Source organism: Schistocerca serialis, chromosome 1 (genome assembly GCF_023864345.2).
Source record: "Schistocerca serialis cubense isolate TAMUIC-IGC-003099 chromosome 1, iqSchSeri2.2, whole genome shotgun sequence".
Lineage (NCBI taxonomy): Eukaryota > Metazoa > Arthropoda > Insecta > Orthoptera > Acrididae > Schistocerca > Schistocerca serialis.
Window position 1 is genome coordinate 116,924,477 of NC_064638.1, and position 17,680 is coordinate 116,942,156.

Genomic DNA, 17,680 nt, shown 5'->3' on the forward strand with positions numbered 1-17,680 from the left:
ATAAGTGAAGGCGCTCAGACTGGATATTAGTCAATGCGCCAGCTGTCTTAGGAATTGTGAGGATGATGTTTTCCCAAAAGTCTGACGGTATGTTAGTCTCATACATTCTACACACCAACATGAATAGCCATTTTGTCGTCACATCTCCCCAGTGATTTTAGAATTTCTGCATTACTTGATCTTGAGTCATCCAAAGCTCTTTTAAATTGTTTTTCTTTGATCAAGTCATCAGACAAGCAATCACCCTTACAGAGGCCTTTAATGTACTCTTTGCACCTATCTACCCTCTCCTCTGCATTTAATAGTGGAATTCCCATGTTACCCTTGATGCTACCACCCTTGCTTTTTAATTTCACTGAAACATTGTTTTTACTTTTTTCTGTATGCTGAGTCAGTTCATTTGACAGTCATTTCTTTTTTTGTTTGTTCACATTTTGCCTTGGCTTCTCTATAATTCCTATTTGTTTCATTCCTAAGTGACTTGTATTTCTGTATTCCTGAATTTCCCTGAACATTTTTGTACTCCCTTCTTTCATTCAACAACTGATGAATTTCTTCTGTTACTCATGGTTTCTTCACAGGTACCTTCCTTGTACATATGTTGTTCTTTCCAATCTGTGTGATTGCTCTTCTTAGACATGTTTCTTCCTCTTCAACTGAACTGTGTTCATTATCACCGTATCTTCTAGACCCTCAGAAAGCTTCAAGCATATCTCTTCATTCCTTAGTACTTCTGTATCACATTTCTTTGTGCATTGATTCTTCCTGGCTAGTCTCTCAAACTTCAGCCTGCTCCTGGCCTTTTCTAAGTATACCTCCTTCTCTTGTGATTCTTGAACAGACTGTTCACTATTGCTAGCTGAAATTAATTGCAGAACTCAATTAGTCTTTCTTCTCTCTCATTCCTATTATGAAGCCTATATTCCCCCGTAACCCTTTCTTCTACTCCTTCCCCTACAACCACATTTCAGACTCCTGTGACTATTAGATTTTTACCTACTGAATTACGTGTTCAGTATCCTCATATACTTTGTCTCTCCCTTCATCTTCTGTTTGCGACATCAACATGTATGCTGGAACTCTTTTTGTCCGTGTTGGTTTGCTGTTGATTCTGATGAGAACAGCCCTATCACTCAACTGTTCTTAGTAACTCATTCTCTATCCTACCTTTCTATTCATAACAAAAACCCTACTCCTGTTATACAATTTTCTGCTGCTGTTGATATTGACCTATCCTCGTCTGACTATAACTCCTTCTCTTTTTTCTATTTCTCTTCGCTGACCCCCATTATATCTGGATTGAGCCTTAGCATTTCTCTTTTCAGAGTTTCTAGCTTCCGACATTCCACACTCCAATTCATAGAAGGTTACCCTTTTGTCAATTATTCAATCTTTTTCTCATGGTCATCTCCTCCTTAGTAGTCTCCTCACAGAGATCCGAATGGGGGACCAGTGTGGAATCTTTTACTAGTGGTGTCATCATCATGACACTTTTTCAGTTACAGACCACAACTCCTGTGGCTACATGTTGTGTGTCTGTAATGCATGGGCTCCCATTGCCTTCTACATCTTCATGGTGTAGATCATTGCTGATTCATCTGCCTTTTGGGGTTAGTTTCCCATCCCAAGGACACGAGAGTGCTCTGAACTTCTGTCTGCTCCTCTGTCATGTTTGTCAAGGCCATTGGCAGACCGAGGGTGACTTCTTATGATGGAAATCTTCAGCCACCATTGCTGATCATTTTTATTCAAAATTTAGGCGGTGGTGAAGTTCCAACCCAGGGACTCGGACATTTTCATTACTACTCAGAGATGCTAACTATAAACCACGGGTAACTTTTTCATCCATACAGGCCCGAAATATTGGTTCTGATACCTTGCTATTGATAACATTGGTGAGGGTAGCTACACAACTCAGTAATAATCTTTACCTTTGTAAATTCCACATTCAGATTAAACGAATTCCATGGATTAAAGTACCCTAACCTCTCATAGAGAACTCTTCTAAACCAAATCACATTACTTATCATATCCAATATAATTTTTGAAACATAGAGATTCCTGTAGAAGGAGTATGTGACACACTGCAAAACTTACAGAGCTATACTGGGATATTGCCTTGTGTAGCTGTTACAGAGAACACCACATTCATTGTTATGAGACCAATATGCTAATCAGACACCATTAGCATTGACAAACTAGTACTGAACTAGAGGAGTTACATGTTTAGGACAGTTAAGAAACATTTGTTGTCAGGCATTCTATTATAAGTTGCCTATCTTTTCGATCCTGAAGGATAGCACTCAAAACTCAGACGCTTGTCTTGTTATTATGTCATCTTTAAATCAGCACATGGAGCAGATTAACAAACTCAGATAAATCCATCTACTTTGCTACTTTGAAGAAATTTCAAAACACAACCAACTTATTTACCGTATTTACTCGAGTCTAAGCCGCACTCGAATCTAAGCCGCACCTGAAAAATGAGACTCGAAATCAAGGGAAAAAAATTTCCCGAATCTAAGCCGCACCTGAAATTTGAGACTCGAAATTCAAGGGGAGAGAAAAGTTTTAGGCCGCATCTCCAAATCGAAACAAAGTTGGTCCACTGGAATATGAGACAATTTAGGTCGAATGAATGACGATACAGCTACAGTAGTTTGGTTCGAGTCGTAAGCTTAGCAGTTAAGCTTTACCAGGTAGCCATTGCTATGCGTCAGGCTCTCCGTCCGTATTTATACGGGTACCATTCCTTTTTCACGTGCTTCGTCTGGTTTGAATTGATTGCTTATTTTTCTTTGATCTGATAAGCACAGTTTTCTTTCTTATAGGTGTTTATGTCACTCCATGCTGAAAATGCGTTACTGTACTGTGTCATGCATTGTTTGTCGTACTCTGATACTGCGTGTTTACGGCTTGTCGCGGCTAGCGGCATGGCGAAACAATGGCAAGAGACTGCTACTTGTTACTTACACTGCTGCTTTCTTTGATAATGATCAACAAGAACCAAATAATAGACTGTGTATGATAGAAGATGTTCTGAACGAGAGTTTAGCGAAAATTTTTCTCCGTTTGAAAATCTTTGCAGGCACCTCTTTAGTACATTACATTCTGCACAGAAATTATAGTCATCTTAGATTTAAAAAGCTAGTCAATTGCCTCACTTCATTTCTGACTGTATCACTGTTTAGCATAAGAATAATACGAATATGAACATGGCATGATATGTATATTCTTCCACGTTTGCTGTTGTCTCACTCTAGTTTTGTGGTTTATTACCCAGACAGGATTTAAATGAGATAGCAGTAAACATGAAACAATACATCGCAAAATGTTTATATTCGTATTATTCTTATGGTGACGAGAATACTGCATGTGATTCACAATTTATAAAAGTTCCTATTAGCAACCATCTCTGCTCGCAGATAGGAAAAAATTCAGAACGTAGAGTTGGCCGTATTGACAAACATCCTAAACATTCTTGCCAGTCAGGTTTTCGTAGTACATTGAAATACTGCTACATTCGAAGATGAACAGTACGGAATTTGTATGTACTTCGTTGGATAATGTATGAAAATGCAGTGGTCGAAACTCGGTGCGGAGAAAAAAAGCTTGTCTTCCACCTTTTTTTTTTTAAATTTATTTACTGACGCAGAGGTTTTGGCACCAGTATTTATCTTTGTGCCTACAAAGCATGCCTGTGTAGCGCTACATATATTCGACGGCAGAACTAAGTTGTGGCGGCACCCACCGACATTTTTCAGAACTTCCGCTTGCTTTGCACTCGATTCTAAGCCGCAGGCAGTTTTTTGGATTACAAAAACCGGAAAAAAAGTGCGTCTTAGATTCGAGTAAATACGGTAGTAGCCATCAAGATACGCCTCTTTCTGCAGAAAAATTATTGTTCAACAATCTTTTAATTTCACAGTTTAATTTCTTTCAGTTTTTCTCAGTGATAGCGCTCCTATTTACGTATTCTGTTGTAGGAAAGTTTTTGCAGAATGTAAATGCTATTTAATTTTATCCGTATTTTGCAGCATCAAACATGACTATATTCAATAGAATTAAAAAACATCTTCAGTCACAACTTTTCGTGCTTCATTAAATACATGATGCATTTCGGACCCTGTGGGTCCATCATCAGGCTTAACTTGTCTTAATACGTTTTATTTCTCCTCTTGTGTGAGGAGAAATGCAAATTCCTGTCACAAAAAGGTTTAATGTTAGGTTGTGAATTTCGTAAGTCGAACACGGAAAATATGTGCAAAACAGTGGAAAAGATGAACAATGTGTGACTGTAGGCTTTCCCGGTATAAACTGTTGTTGAAGGTTTCTCAGGTCTCCAGCCAGGTGGTAGCGTTGATATCTCGCAACGTTTTGGGAAGTGTCATACTACCCATCTTCTGGCGAAGTGGCGAGATTCGTGGAGAGTGGGCTATTTATATGTGTGGTCACCCCCCTCAACTAGACCTTGGGTGGCTGCGGTGGACCGGCAGATTGCGCGTGGTGGTGGTGGGATAGCAGTTGCCCCCAGTGGCCGCGTTCAGTTCTTGGTGTAAGCATTCTGTCTGTGTTCGTGGCAGAGAACATTTACGGGTGCGCTCCCGATGGATTGCCACTATCACAGGGTTACATGCTGCACTGACTTGATATCCCTCATCTCTGTTAACCAGATTGTTGTGAATCCTTATTTCTATGGATTCTTTGATAACGTTTTCCCAGAAACCAGATGCTCAGCACAGTACCTTCATGTTTTAGAAGTTGAACGTGTATTTTTCATTTATGCTGTGTTCTGCTATGGCTGATTTTTCTGTGTGACCTAGTCGCACACATCTGATATGTTCTTCACAGCGTTTAGATACACAGCGCTGTGTTTGCCCAATGTATCGTTTACCACATTCTCATAGTACGCTGTATACTCCTGGTGTGTTAAGGTTCAGTGTGTCTTTGGCAGAACCTAACAGCTTCCTTGTTTTCGGTGGTGGTCAGATAACGGTTTTTGTATTGTATTTGCCCAGAAGTCATGCAATTTTGGCCGAGAGCAGACCCACGTACGGAAGGGACGTGAGTCGTTTGTCTTCTTCTTCTTCTTCTTCTTCTTCTGGGGTTTTCACTACTTCCTTCTTCCTTTTAAGTGCCCTGTTGATCTGCGTTTCACTGTAGCCATTTTGGTGGAAGACTTCCCTCATGTATTTCGCCCCCCTCCCCAGAACGATACCGAATGAGACATTACCAGCGGTGTGGAAGAAGCAGTACGAGGGCTTCCAAAGGAGGAAGCAGAGGAAGTCAGACAGGAAATTTGCAGAATAATCGACAGATCTCAATTGCCAAAAAATAACATATCTGTGGAAGAACGAGCAGCTCTCCAGTCCCTTTGAGATGACCCTTATATAACGATCCTACCAGCAGACAAAGGGAACGCTACAGTCTATTAAGCACTGCCGAGTACCGGCAGAAAATAAACCTGCTGCTACAAGACGAGGCCTACAAGAGGCTGAAGAAAGATCCAACCTCGACAATGAGTAGAAAGACAATAGCTCTGCTGAAGAAATCTGACTTACCTGAGCCAATGAAGAAGGAGCTGTACCCCAGAGTGCCAGCAATACCACATCTCTATATACTCCCCAAGATCTATAAGGAAGGGGTACCTCTGAGACCGATTGTGGACCCCATCAACTCTCACAGTTATGGACTTGTGCTAAATACCTAGCAACACTGCTCAAATTCCTTGTGGGACACTGCAGCCACCATGTGAGAAACTCAGCCGAATTCATAAAGATACTCAGGAACATGCAACTACAAAGGGAGGACCTACTCATGAGCTTCGACGTGATGTTGCCTTTGAGGAAAGTACTCCTTCAAGACTCCGTGGCACTTTTAGCCCAGCACTTTGAACCACAAACAGTCAGCCTCTTCGAACACACAGTAACAACCACCTACTTTCAATGCTACGGGGAATTCTTCCAGCAGATCAATGGTGTTGCCATGGGCTACCCACTGGCTCCTGTGTTTGCAAACCTGTGCATGGAACATTTCGAGGAGGTGGCCCTTCAAACTGCCAGACAGAAACCAAAGCACTTCTTCCACTATGTCAATGACACTTTTTTCGTGTGGGAACATGGCAAACAGGCACTAGATGAGTTTCTGGAACACCTCAACAGCATCCATCTGAACATCAAATTTACGATGGAAGTGGAGGAAAAGGGATGCCTCCCCTTCCTTGATATTTTAATTTAAGAGGAAGGCAGATGGTTCACTAGGCCATGCAGTACTTAGGAAGAAGACACACACAGACCTATACCTTTATGCAACAAGCTGCCACCATCCAGCACAAAGACAAACAGTACTGACCACCCTGGTACATAGGGCGCATGCCGTCTGTGACAAAGACAGTCTACCATCCGAGCTGCAAAGCCTGAGGGAAGTCTTCCACCAAAATGGCTTTAGTGAAACGCAGATCAGCAGGCCACTTAAAAGAAAGAAGGAAGTAGTGGGAACCCCAGAAGAAGATGATGATGAAGAAGAAGACAAACGACTCGCATTCCTTCCGTATGCAGGTCCACTCTTGGCCAAAATTGCATGACTTCTGGGCAAATACGATATCAAAACCGTTACCTGACCACCACCGAAGACAAAGGAGCTCCTAGGTTCCGCCAAAGACACACTGAACCTTAACACACCAGGAGCACCGTATTTACTTGAATCTAAGCCGCACTTTTTTTCTGGTTTTTGTAATCCAAAAAACCACCTGCGGCTTAGAATCGAGTGCAAAGTAAGCAGAAGTTCTGAAAAAATGGTAGGTGTCGCCACAACTAACTTCCGCCGTCAAATATATGTAGCGCAACACAGGTATGCTTTGCAGGCACAAAGATAAATACTGGCGCCAAAACCTCTGTGTCAGTAAATAAATTAAAAGAAAAGGTAGAAGAATGTAAACATTATTCTTTCGTGTTTGCTGCTATCTCATTTAAATCCTGTCTGCCTAATAAACTACGAAACTAGACCAAGACAACAGCAAACGCGGAAGAATATACATATCATGTCATGTTTATATTCGTATTATTCTTATGTTGAATAGTGATACAGTCAGAAACGAAGCACGGCAACTGACTAAATTTTTAAATCTAAGATGACTCTAATTTCTGTGCAGAATGTAATGTACTAAAGAGGCGTCTGCAAAGATTTTCAAACGGAGAAAAATTTTCGCTAAACTCTCGTTCAGAACATCTTCTATCATACGCAGCTATTATTTGGTTCTTGTTGATCATTATCAAAGAAAGCAGCAGTGTAAGTAATTGTAAGCGGCGGGCGCGCACTAAGCAAGCCACACCGCGAGCGGTGACAGGCCGTAAACACTCGTTATCAGAATGCGACAAATAATGCATTTTCAGCTTAGAGTGACACCTATAACAAAGAGAATGGCACTTATCAGATCAAAGCAAAATAAGCAATCGATTCAAACCAGACGAAGCATGTGAAAAAGGAAAGGTACCCGTATAAATACGGACGGAGTGCCTGACACATAGCAATAGCTACTTGGTAAAGCTTAACTGTTAAGCTTACGACTCGAACCAAAACTACTGTAGCTGTATCTTCATCCATTCTACCTCTATTGTGTTTCACGTTACAATGGACCAACTTTGTTTCGATTTGGAGGGGCGGTCTAAAACTTTTCTCTCACCTTGAATTTCGAGTCTCAAATTTCAGGAGCGGCTTAGATTCGGGTAAATTTTTTTTCCTTGATTTCGAGTCTCATTTTTCAGGTGCGGCTTAGATTCGAGTGCAGCTTACATTCGAGTAAATACGGTATACAGCATACCATGCGAATGCGGTAAACAATACATTGAGCAAACACAGCACTGTATATCTAAACACTGCGAAGAACATATCAGATGTGAGCAATTAAATCACACAGAAAAATCAGCCATAGCAGAACATAACATAAATGAAAAACACACCTTCAACTTCGAAAACACGAAGGTACTGTGCCAAGCATCTGGCTTCTGGAAAAGCTTTATCGAAGAATCCATAGAAATAAGGATTCACGACAATGTGGTCAACAGAGATGAAGGATACCAACTCAGCGCAGCATAGATCCCTGCGATGGCAGCAATCCGTCGGGATCGCGCCCATCAACGTCCTCCACTGTGGACACAGACAGAGTGCTTACATCAAGAACCAAACGCGGCTGCCGGGGGCAACCACTATCCCCACCACCACCGCGCGCTTACCGCCAGTCCACCGCAGCCATCCGAGGTCTAGTGGAGGGGGGTGACCGCGCATATAAATAGCCCTCTCTGCAAATCTCAACACTTCGCCAGAAGACGGGTAGTATGACACTTCCCGAAACGTCGCAAGATATCAATGCTATCACCTGGCTGGAGACCCGAGAAACCTTCATCAACAAGATGAACTTACCACAAAATCCAAGAAAACCATCTTCAACTTTTTAACACCAGCAAACATTGTGACTCTTCAAGCTTTCCCGGCAGATGTGTTGTAAATAGTCTTCACGAGTTTGCCGCCGGATCACATTGTGCAAATTCCACAACATTTCCTCAGAGCAACCTTGCTGCTGTTTAGGTATGACTGACGGTATCTGCACGTCGATGCCCCGTTTCTAGAACATGCATGCGAAGAATGCGCAGGTACGGAAATCGCACATGCACAATGATTTGCAGACAGATGGCCCCGTATTCAAACTCCCTCTGCCAGAAATTGCAGAGCGGCTCTACTGCACGTGCGCTGTATGCTGCGTTTGCCAACAGTGCGGCCAGGCGTTACTCACCAATGACTGTACTAGACCAATGTTACGACAGGTCTGTTATTGAAGAATCTTGATTTTTGCATTGTGATTTAACAGCAGCCAATGCAGGGTTCCAGGCTGTACCCAGTTGAAATCCCGCATCCTCATTGATGAGATTATCAGCTGTACAAATATGTATTGCTTCCTTAATGATGCAATTCCAGAAAGATGATGCTGGGGATAAAACTTCCATCTTTTCATAAATCATCCGATGTCCGGTATCCCTGTTCCTTCAGCATCTGAATTCACTCCATCCAAATATAAACTTCACAATGGAAGTGAAAAAAGATTGTACGAAGGAAAACAGATGGAACCTTGGGCCACAGCATCTACCGCAAGCCAACGCATACAGATCTATATCTGCAGGTCACAAGCTGCCATCATCCTGCACAATGCGGTTGTGCATTATGTACATTAGTTCATAGGGCACATGTGGTATCTGATCCTGAAAGCCTGTTGAGTGAAGTACAACATTTGAAGACAGTGTTCTGACCGACAAAATGGTTATTCTGAGAGACAGATACGTAATGCATTCAGGCCCAGGTGAGTTCAGTCTATGGAGCACCCACCACTTTGGCCTTTTTACCATATTTTGGTGCCATATCGTCAAGGATCGGAAGAGTCCTTGGAAGATATGGAATTAACTGTGTTTTTCAACCATCTGCAAAACTGAGAAATCTGTTGGCTTCAGTTAATGATGACCTTGGCCTGAGGAAATGTGGTGTGTACAAGATTCTTAGTCAATGTGAGGCAGCATATATAGGACAGACATGCCGCACAGTACAAGAATGCTGTGATGAACATCAGCGTCATACGCGCCCTCGTCAACCAGAAGTTGCAGAACACTGTCTGAATACAGGACAATTGATGATTTATGAAAAGAAAGAAATTTTATTCCCAGCATGATCTTTCCGGGATTGTGTCATTAAGGAAGCAATACATATCCATACAGTCGATAATCTCATCAACAAGGATGCAGGATTTCAACTAAGCACAGCCTGGAACCCTGCGTTGTCAGCTGTTAAATCATGATGTAAAAATCAAGATTCTTTTATAACAGACCTGTCATAACATTGGTCTATTATGGCCATTGCTGAGTGACGTCTGGCCGCACTGTTGGCAAATGCAGTGTACAGTGCATGTGCAAGAGAGCCGCTCTGCAATTTTTGGCAGAGGGAGTTTGTATATGGCACCACCTATCTGTAAATCATTGCGCATGCACGATTTCTGCACTTGCGCATACTTCGCGTGCATGCTCTAGAAATGAGGTGTCGACATGGGGATACCGTCAGTCGTATCTAACCACCAGCAATGTTGAACCACCTGAAGATGTCGGACAGTTGCTCCGAGGAAGCATTGTGGAATTTTCACGTGATCCGGCATGGGGATACCATCAGTCGTACCTAACCACCAGCAAGGTTGAACCACCTGAAGATGTCGGACAGTTGTTCTGAGGAAGCATTGTGGAATTTTCACAATGTGATCCGGCGACAAACCCGTGAAGACTATTTACCCACAAACATTTTTTTCGTACATGTCACTTCATCCAAGAGGCACATTTGCGCGTACATGTTTGTAAACACTTCACAGATGTTTTTGTACATGGTGTTATCAAAGATGAATTTATTCATAGTGCTAAAGATGTAACTATTAAACAATATTGACATATGCAGGAAATAACTTTAGAATAGGCCTTTAAAATTACTGAAATAACTATGGCTTGTGAAATCTGTTTGTTCATTTAACATAGATTCTGGTATTTCGATTTTGTGGAGGTAAACCTGCAGTTGTTCTAACAGATGTAGGGTCTTACCATTGGCCTCGTTTACCAGATAGTTTTCTAGACTGTTGATGACATGTTTCATTTCCAACATACGTTGTGCAGTGACTGATTTTTTCGAAATGGTTGAGCCTAAAAGCATTTACGTGTTCTTGAAAATGGGTTTTGAAGTTTCTGCCTTTTGTCCCTACATAGTAGGCATGACAACTGGGGCATGATACTTTGTACACTCCGCTGTTGTATGTTTGCGTATTTCATTTTACATTATGGACAACTAAGTTTCCTAACTTATTATTAGTTGAGAGTGCAACTGTTACATTTGTTTTTCTGAAAAGGTAACAATTTTTTGTGATATGGGACCCAGGTATAGGATACTGGCGAATATTTTCTCTTCTTTCACAGTGTGTCTATTCATTGCCTTACTTTTGTGTATTTGTCTGCTTAAGTTGTCAGTAGTCTTGGCTGTGTAGCTGTTGATTATGACAATGCTCTTTATTCTATCTATCTCATTCTTGACAGTGTTTTCCTCTAAATCAAGGGAGTGTACTCTGTGTAGCATGGACCTAAATACAGCATGTTTTGTTGTGGCATGATGAGTTGTCCAGTGTTACGTCTGTGTATGTGCGTTTTCTGTGTTTGCTGAACTTGTGTTTTTGTTGGTGGTTGGTGATTTTAAGACCCAGGAAATTTATGCTTTTGTTGTCCTCATGTTCTATTGTGAATTTTTTATGTTTTTGTGGAAAGAATTGAATTTTGTTCCATCAAATAGTAGCAAGGTGTCATTAACATATCTCCAGTAATATATTATTTTACTTTTGAGTCTATTGTCTTCATTTAAGAACTTACTTGCCAGATGATTGAGAAACATGTCTGCCAGAAAACTTGATATCTTACTACCCATGGCAAGACCCTCATTCTGTTGGTAAACTTTCCCATTAAATGTAAAGTAATTGTGAGACAATATTAGCTGTAACATGTCCTTGACTTCTGGTATTTCTGCAACTGACAATTTTGTATGTTTTATTAAGTTTTCGAAGATTATGTCTATTGTTTCTCCAGTTGGTACGTTTGTAAATAGGTTAGTTACATCAAAAGAGGCAAACCTGGCACCTGCAGGAGTATTTATATCTTTAATTTTAGTTGCTAATTCAGTTGTGTTCTTAACTGAGTATGATGTATCTCAAAAGTATAGTACTGTTTCAGAATTTGATTCAGTAGTAGGGAGACTTTGGAGGCAGGTGTATTTTTAGAATTAACCATGGGCCTCACTGGAACATGGGGTTTATGGGTCTTAGGTTGAGCTTTTAGTCTTGGGGCTGTGGGGTTCATTAAAATGCATGTTTTTCCTTGTTTTTCTGTAGGACCATGCACGCCTGCAGAGAGAGAGAGAGAGAGAGAGAGAGGTGTGTGTTTTTTACTCTAGCTCATCAAAGGATAACTCCTAAAGCTAGCAAGTTTCTTTCTTTCGTGTCTGTGTGTCAACAACTCAATCTATCTGCTTCTGCTTCTCCTTTAATTCACAAGTATTTGCATATTCTCCTTTTCCTCTCCAAAGAATCATGGTTATGCTGGCGTATGTAATGAATAATTATGTAGGGGTCAAGGGTGAATGATGTCTGGTGGGTGGTGGAGCCAAACATCTAGTGAACATGATGGCATTCAGCTCTCCATCCCTGGATGTGGTTCCAGCAAGGCGATGTGAACTGGTTGCATGCTTTCCAGTAAATCAAGAACATAGGACTGGCATACGTTTTTTCTTAAGTTTACAACAATAATGATGTTGCGACCAAAGTTGGGCATCTGTTGAGTTTCAAAATTGCTGATCTCAGCGAGCAGTGTCTGGATGGCCCTGGCAAAAGCAGGTCATAGCTGCAGCATGCCCCATCAGCTGTCTGGTGACAAGGAACTGGCAAGTCAGGGCTCCCGCATTGGCAGCGTACAGCTATGGCGGTCTCCAGGAGGACATCCTTGCTGTAGATGTGAGTGCACGTCTCAGTGTGGGGTGTGCCAAGGTGGTAAAGTCTAACTGTGGACCCCAGTGCAGGCAGACGAGGAGTGTGCCCTGACAGGGTGATGAGCACCAGCAGACTTTGTGTACACAGGGTGACGATGGTTTGGTAGCTAGGTGGCCCAGGTGAACTGCTTACCTCCCAAAGAGGTGGCCTGCAGTGGATGAAATTCAGTCGGCACATGGTCCTCCAGCTAGAATCCAAGTCAGGATCATTCAGACTTAGTTGCAGCTTATTATTTAGGAAAACAACAGGACAAATAAGACATTAGTGGATTGGTCACATGATATGACACAGTCAGTTCCCTGGAAATGTCATGGAAAGGACATTACAAACAGAGATAGCTTGAGTAAGACTGCAGCTGAAATTTTTTTTATTTATTTACTAAGTGTCCGTTTTCTCAAATAATGGGTACAGGAATCATGTTACTTTATACATTAATACACAGGTTTAAATATGTGGTATATTACAATAAAATTAATTCAATGCCATAACTAATTTAAGCACGTAATACAGTGCAATATAAAAAATTAAAATTATAGTATAATCAACATATAGCACAGTCAATACTAAAGCAGTTAATTTTGCAGATATGAAAAAAAAGTAGCTTGTAATAGAACCAGATGGAGAGCTGCCAACCAACCAAAAAATTGATGATGTTGCAATTGATTAGATGCTTGTTACCTTTGTAAGTACAGGGTGTCCAGCATAGAAGACCCCAATTTCAAAAGTAATTGTTTTAAAAACTAATATCAATAGATGAGTGCTACAGATGGTATGTTTATTGTGAAAGCTTTAAGAATTATATACAAAAGTTTTGAAATAGTTCAAAAAGCTGCTAACAGGTGGCATGTACACTATGCAACTCAGACAGTATTAGTGTGCATATTATACTTGTCCTCTCCAAGCAGTCTGTGCTATCACATCACAGCCAGTATGAAATTTCCACCACTTACAGTATGGAGAGGACACAAACAAACAATGAAATTTGCCAGATTGAGATTTTCACTCTGCAGGGGAGTGTACACTGATATGAAACTTCCTGGCAGATTAAAACTGTGTGCCGGAAATGAAATTTGCAGTCACATCCTGTAGTGCCTCAGTGGCAATGGATTCAGATGCTACACAGGCCGCTGATTCGAGCTTGTGTAACATACTAGGATCCTTTTGATTGACTGTGTCTTTCACGTGCCTTGCAAAAAGTAGTCACAACAAGTGAGAGTGGATGAATATGGAGGCCAATCCATCCACTCACCAGTAAATTTGCAAGAAGCCAAAACAGTGAGTTCTTTCCCAAAGTATTCATCAAGAAAGCAAAGCACCTGTTTGATGTGATCTGGTCTGGCCCATCTGGCATGAACCACTTGGTGGCTGGTTGATCCTCCAACACTAGCTGTGTGGAGACAAATTGTTCCAACATTACAACATGACATTCACTATTGACCATTTCTTGCACAGGAAAAGGGCCAATAATTCCTGTGCTGCATACTGCTGCCCAACCAGTAACCATGGGAGGACAAATTGCTTTTGATTCAGACAAATGGGGATTTTGGAAACTCCAAAATTGTCAGTTTTGTTTAAGCACCACTCCATTCAGGTGGAAATGTGCTTCATCTGAGGCCCAGATGCAGCTAACATCAAATCCTTCATCATCAATCATTGAAAAAATCTATTTCGCAAAATCAGATTTCTGTCACAGTGCTCATACAAGTACGTATGTTGAATGAAAATGTGTAGGCTCTGTCTCAGTAGTTTCTGCTTACTGGAATGCTTCAAACCAGTCTCTGCTGTAATTCTTTGGTCGGATTTCCTTGGATTTTGCTGAGTAACTCCAGAAACTGTGGTGACATTTTCAGAAGTACTGCATTTGCCTGAGGCCAACATTTCCTGCTAGATCATCAGCAGTATTCCAAAATAGAGTCCTGATGAACGTTTTAACATTCTGGACATTTACTTTTGTTATTGGGATTCTATATGTACCATAAATATATTAAAATACCCACCCTAACCATGTTTCTTCCATCTTGGCAGCAGCATAGAGTGCAGACAACCAAGGCTTAAAATGTAGGCCTGACAGCAGACATTATAAGAGTGCAGAGATATGCTGCTAGTGTTGTGACAAATCAGTTTAGCTTGTATCAAAGTGTAACAAAGATACTCATCAAACTTAAGTGAGAATTGTTGAAAGAAGGGTGACATCTTTGTAAAACACTGTTACATAAATTTAAAAATGTTGTATTTGAGGTAGTCTGCACAACAGTCCTGCTGCCTACATTCTTCATCTTGCTTATGGATCAGAGATGAAGACAAAAAAGATATTCACTGTCTATGTTTACAATATTCCTTGCATAAAGTTGATTGGAAACTATTTACACATTATACTTGAGAATTGAACAATTAAAAAAAAAGACAAATATGGGTGTGAATTGAAAGCAGTTTTAAATTTGATACAGAATATTTTCCATATTTTAAAATTATGCTCTCTCTGCCGTTCTGTGGAGTATGTTTTTCAGTTTGTCACCTGAACTCCACTTACCTGTCATGTAATGTCTTCTTTATGCACCTATTTTCAAACATATTACATAAAAATTAATTTCTGGACACAGTATTAATTCTCAATAATTTGACACAGTCATAACAAAAATATGTTTGCTATTCACTCACTACGTAATTTTGTACTTGCAGTGATGTACGTCTTGTTCTTTGATTTTAAAGTATATGATTTATGTTAAAGTAGTGTTTCTGAATACAGGGAATTTTATTTGTTTGCAGATGGATGTGTATGCCTTTGTGATAGTTCCAAGACTACAAAGACTGCAGGAGCTGTGAAAGAGATTGAAATCAGTTTTTAAATGTGGTTTCTGGTGAAGGTCATTACGAGAAATCTATCAAACATTTCTAGGTACTTTGTGATACCCACAGAAACAAGGACATATTGAATAATGACAGTAGGAACTTAAATTTGAACTTTCTGCTGTTTAAAAATGATAATATATTGGAGAATAAAACCTCATGTTTATTTTATGGTTGTATATTGACTTGATACAGTATTGTTTTTAAACATTACCATTGAATGACTTTTATCTGAAAAGTAACATCTCAGTTATATGAAAGAATAGTTCTTGAAGTTAACAGTTGGCATTCCGTTCACTTAAATAATATGACAGCATCTGATTTTGCTTATCAGTACTTGACATGTTCAGATTATATATGATTGTGTGATAATCACAAGAAAACCAAACTGTAGACACAAAAAAACCTGTTCCCCGTGACTTTGTTGCTGGTACTAACATGTGTTCACTGCTGCAGAACTAGACTTCATAGTAGGCTTGTGAACATGCACATTTATCAGTGTCACACTGGTTTGTTGGTTGTGGAAGTGGTTACAAGAGTGAGCTACTCTGGACTAGTGGACTTGTTTTTGGACTTGTGTTGACATTTATAAGTACCAGCTGCAACGAATGTCCTAAAATGTTCGTCTAGACATGCTGAATCTTCCGTCCACAATTTTTTACTTTATTCTGAAATATTATATGTGTATAGCACTTAATTTTTGAAACATTTGTACCATAAATATTAGGCTCATCAAGGCATGTATAGTTTATAAACTTATAATTTTTTAGGTACAAAACAGCAACATATGCCAGTGACATCTGCTTATCATTGTAGATATTTTATAAAAGTTTTACATGTGCATTAAATGCATTAACATTTCTCCATGTGGTATAATTTTTATGTATTTCCAATATGTACAAATTGGGATTTTGTGTTAATAAAACCCTTTTATTACATAATTGCAAGAAGTTTTATTTTACTTGTAGTTTCTTAGTTTAAAGTATAACAAGTAAATAATAAATTGCTTGAAAGGCAGTTATTTATATTTTGTATCCATTATAATCATCATTATGGGGTGTTCCAGAAAGCCGGGTAGGATATTTTTGAATGATTTGCCCCATTTCTTTTTGTCTTAGTCGATTTCCTTCCCCACCACAACATTCTGTTCCTCTCCTTTCCTTTCCTTTCTTTTCCTTTCCTTTCCTTTCCTTTCAAGGTCTTCTTTAATTTGGTCCAGCCACTTCCTACTAAGCAGACAACTGATTGTCTGGTACATTCCTTTCCAAGTACTGGCCCTAGTTCCGGAGAGCTCAAAAGTACTAGGACATTCTCTCTCCACGTGTCTCAAATATGAATAGACCAAGCTCAGGCATATGAGTGAAGACCCCATTGACATCTACAGCAGAGATGGAGATCATTGGTATGAAACAGTTGGCAGATGAGTCACTTTTATCTTTCTGAGAGTGAACACACAAAGCAATGAACAATGTGGCAATGAGAGATCTTCAAAGGCTAAGGGAGTCATCCCTAACAGAAAGTCCTTGGATGTGTTAGGCTTAGCAATGCAGCTGAAGAGGAACAGTTTGTGTCACTTTTGTATTTATCGCTGTAATGGGTTAGATATGACACTTATTTTCCAGGGTTTGCATGTCCCTGTCACAGTCCATGTTAACACCAAGCCTAGCATACCCCACGCAATACTTTACATAGTGATTGTATATCCATATTATGATGATTCAGAATTTGACACAGGAACAGTAACAATTTTGTACAACTTATTGTTGTACTTTCATCTACACACATCTGTGAGCAATTGAAGTAGACAACCCACCTAGTAGAAAGTAGCCAGATGCAAATCCAAGGGACAGTTACGGAGGTCATGACCCATTTCCGGCAAAAAAGAAATAAAGCAACACCTACCTATTGCTACTAACTACTGATATAAACATATTATAATGATCATATTAAAACATTTTGAATATTTTATTATTATTAAAATCCTAGGTGTCCGTGGCTCATTCAATGTGAATGTTACAGCTAGTAATATATGGGGTGAGTAAAAGAATGTGACCCCCTAGAACTGAGCCCTGAATGCGTCCCTAGTTGTAGCATCTCCTTTCAGCCAAATGATGGCAATGATGTATCATAACTTGAAGCACTTGAGATACTGAAAACACTGTGGAACAATACTATTCCAAGACCACTCAGCCCCTAGTTACAACTCACAGAGATTGATCAGAGTGGGCTCGA

At 40.2% G+C, this 17,680-nt stretch overlaps 1 protein-coding gene across 12 annotated transcripts in view; it reads left to right on the forward strand.

Annotated features, from left to right (window-relative positions):
- LOC126463202 (uncharacterized) overlaps nt 1–16,369 on the forward strand; it is a 188,574-nt gene extending 172,205 nt beyond the window's left edge. For all 12 annotated transcript variants that reach the window (XM_050096134.1, XM_050096137.1, XM_050096138.1 and 9 more), the window contains one exon: nt 15,368–16,369. The gene's annotated coding sequence lies outside the window, so the exon portion shown is untranslated. The remainder of the gene's footprint in view (nt 1–15,367) is intronic.
- Nucleotides 16,370–17,680: the final 1,311 nt, after the last annotated feature.